Raw genomic sequence first — 3,970 nt, 5'->3', positions numbered from 1 at the left:
TGAGGTCACAGGTAGTTAGTCTGACAAGCGTGTTGGAGATATTCCGTAGCGGACATCAGAGTCAAGGCACTGACTGAAAATCAAAGGATCCCACTGGAGATTAGGCCACCATCTTGGTTCCCCCCGGCCTGGTTCTGTTTCAGCCTCCAACTCACTGCCACCTGCAGCCCCTGGAGAACCACGAGACAAGATCACCCACCCTGGAGCTCTGCCCATCAGTATCTGCTACCCACCCACATACCCTAGCGCTGAGAGCCCCAGGGGTGTCTGCACCACCTCTGGCCCCAACCGAGCCAGCTGTGTGTGTCGCATCTTCCCACCATTGTAGGAACAGGGCCAAGGTCCTTGACGTGGCTTTCAGGGCCATGGCTGCCCTGCCAGGCTTCCTGCTGGCACCTATGGGGCCTCTTTAGGGCCATCCTCCTCCCTTACAATGCAGCAGCTGATTCCTGCAAAGCACGCCCCCTTGAAGAGCTGACAGATTCAGTCCAATGGTCCCCCTTGTTACAAAGTACTGCGACATATTCATGTGCTCTTTTTTACCTATTTACACCTCCAAATCCCAGACACCAAGCCACATCACCGTCACCACTCACCCTCACCACCTTTCCCACTGCTGCCACCACCATCACCACCACCAACGCTCTGCAGCTCCACCACCGCCATCCTCACCACCGCCATCGTTAGCACCCCGTTACCATCACCAGCTCAGCCTCCACTGCCATCACAACCCACTGTCATGGTCACCAACATATCATCAGTGTATCAGCCTCACAGTGCCCTCCCGCCTCAGCCACCATCACAACCATCACTGCCGTCCAGAAGTGTCCCAGTACGCCCAGGCGTGCTCCATTCACTGGTCTCTAACTAGGAACGCTCAGCCTCTCTACTACTCAGATGAGAAAACATGCTCAGAGAAGCCGAGCTGCTTGCTTTAGGTCTCCTAGCTGGGATTACCTTTGTGTATCTGCAAGGTGAACCTCTTCCTGACTCCCCTTTCCTACCCTCCAACCCCTTCCACCTTTCCCACTTCTTCCTCCCCAGCCCCCCACCTTGTCTGGGCCCCTGAGCATGCCTGATTGGCTCCTCCCTCCTCAGCCTGCAGAGGGAGCTCCCTGTGCCTGGGACCCGGACAGGACAGGAAATGCTTGGTTCTCAGGGTGGGGCAGCTCTTCCCAGGGTCTCAGCAATATGAAAAAGTATCCATCAAGCTCCACCCTGCAGACAGCTCCATCCCAACCACCCTGACCTCTTTCTGTGTAGGTCAGGCAGCTGCTTCTCAACTGATTCCAAAACTGGGCACAGAGCAAGTTGGCTGCTGTGTCCCTTAAGCCCCAATAATTATACACACTCGCAGAGACAGACCTGGTTGTCCCCTTTGGAATTCATTACCTCCTAAACATACCCCTCAGTAAACCCAAACACTGCCGTTCCTCCACACTCACCTCACATTTCGTTTAATAATAGAAATACTAGTAAAGGGGGGAATCACTACTGTGCTTGGCACCCGCAGAATGCCAGGTGCCCGGTGCCATTATCACACCTCATTTCACAATTCCCACACAGACAGGAACTGTTAGCCCCAGTGTGGCAAATGAAGAGGTATCAGCATCAGCAAAATAAATGTCTCTCCCAAGGACACACACTGGTAAGTGATGGATTAGAAATCCCTGCACCGGTTCAACAGCGTCCCCCCAAAACCCACATCCACCTGCAACCTCAGGATGTGGTGTATTTAGAAACTGAGTCTCTGTTATGTAGCCAGTGGAGGTCATATTGGACTGGGGGGTGGGGAGAGGGCTCTAAACCCCATGAGGAGCACGCTTATTAAGAGGGGGGCTTGCAGGAAGAGATGGTGTAGGGGCCCGGGCCATGCAACCTCCAGGCAGAGACTTGCACGATGGAGCTGTGAGGTAGGAGGCACCAGAAGTGAGGAAGAAGCTTCTCCTCTGAGACTGCAGAGAGAGCACAGCCCTGCTGACACCTTGGGTTTCCAGCCCCCAGCACTGTGAGAACATAAAGTTCTATTGTTTTAAGCCATCTAGTTTGTCAGACTTTGTTATGGAAGCTCCAGGAAACCAGTCTAACCCAGACCCCAAGATCAGCGTTCCAAAGCCTCCTCCAAGCAACCGTCCCTGCCCATGATGACCCTTGTCAAAGGAGGGTGGCACACTCTCTCTCTCTCTGAGCACTCAGGAACGTACTTGCAAAGACTGAGGACTCAGGGAGTATCCAGGTGACCACAAAGGGGATAGAGACAGGGTAGTCTTGCCGGTCCAGGCTGCCTTGGCCTCTGATATGGAGGAGGAGGAGGATGGGCTGTGTGACAGTCTTGGCTTCACCACTTTCCAAAGGCAGGTGACAACTCACCTGTCTGAGCATAAGTTTCTTGATCTGGAAGACAGGGACACGCCTTCTTCAAATTAGCTAAAGGAAGAGGAACACTTTACACAGCTGCCTGGCAGGCAGACCCTCTCCTGGGGCTGAGGAGGGTGGATATGTTCACACCTGAGCACGTGTGTGTGTGTGTGTGTGTGTGTGTGTGTGTAGCTGGCTGGCTGGCTGGCTGTATTTCTGAAACAGGAGATAAACTCCGCATGGTTAGGTCTCAGGGCTGGGTTCATGTTCTCCGCAGCCAGGCATGGTGGCACAGGCCCATCACCCCAGTGTCAGGCCTGCAGGAGGTGCAAAGCAAGTGCTCCCCAAGGACTTGGTAAGCAAGGCGGTACGGGCAGCGGCCTGAGTGCACAGCCTGGGCATCCTGCTAGGTGCCCACACACAGGCTTTCAGGGCCGGAGAGAAGAAAGGCTCAGGCCTGGTGGCACTGCTCAGAAGTTAAGGATCTGAATGCCAAAAGCCTGATTCCACCCCTAACACTAAGGAAGGTACAGAGAATGCTTATTTGCTACACACACACACACACACACACACACACACACACACTCCAGCCCAGAGCAAAGCCCACGGGCAAAATGCTGGATGAATGACAGTGCAAAAGATCCACATTTGGATTTCCATCTCTTTCTTTACTGTTTCTGTGACCTTGGGCGTGGGGCACTGGCTGTCTTGAGTGTCAATTTCTTGATGTGTAAAAATATGTGTCCGGATATCCAATTCACAGGGCTGCTGGTGAGAACCAAATGAGACTCAGATGCAAACACCCCGGTGGGGTGTCTGACAGTTAGTCTACGTTAAATAAATGTCATCTGGATTTTATTTCATTTCTTGCTTCTGCTCCATTCTATGCAAGGACCTACAGGGAGCATGAGAGCAGGAGAAAATATATTCTTGTCCTGAAGGTCTTTACATGAGACGGAGAAGCAGGAAACTGTTCACTTAAAGGATGATGAGCCGTAGAAGGGAAAGTCGCCCAGGAGTTCAGAGAGAGCTCCGTGTGGACAGGGCAGTCTGGAGGACCTCTGGGAGGAGGTGTTTGAAAGAGCTGTTCACCTCATTATCTGCCACACAAGGGGTGTCACGGTGCGCGTCCCCATTAGGCCAGGCTGGACCGACCACAGGAGAAAAAGAAGTTTGGAACCCGCTGCATCAGAGCAGAGCAGGAGCGGCCGCTCTGATCAGCTGCCCTCATCAAAGGCCCAGCTAAGGCAGCAGAACTGAGCGGAGTCCTGGCAGCCGGCGCCACCAAGTGAGTGAAGTTCAAAACCGCGCACTCCAGGCCCAGACATTGATGTCCTTCCAGAAAGTGCCCTGCGTGGACGTGAGGGAGAACAAAAGGATGGAGGAGATAGAAAACGCTCAGCTGGGAGAGTCAGCCCGGGCCCAGATGAGTGGACTGCACGATGTTCCAGCTGGAGGGAAACCTGAGCTTCTCCCAGACACAAATTTCAGTCCAGACAACAATCCAAGGTCAGTTGATCCCAGTAAGCCCTCCGCAGTGCCTGTCTGTCCAGCATCCTCCCTGAAACTGAAAGGCCAGTAAAGCCCCTAGGGAGTTTATGAGCACTGACCA

The sequence above is a fragment of the Cavia porcellus genome, unplaced genomic scaffold, assembly GCF_034190915.1.
Source record: "Cavia porcellus strain 051 isolate PalLab524CR breed Dunkin Hartley unplaced genomic scaffold, mCavPor4.1 scaffold_25, whole genome shotgun sequence".
Classification (NCBI taxonomy): Eukaryota; Metazoa; Chordata; class Mammalia; order Rodentia; family Caviidae; genus Cavia; species Cavia porcellus.
Note: the sequence above shows the minus strand (reverse complement) of the source record.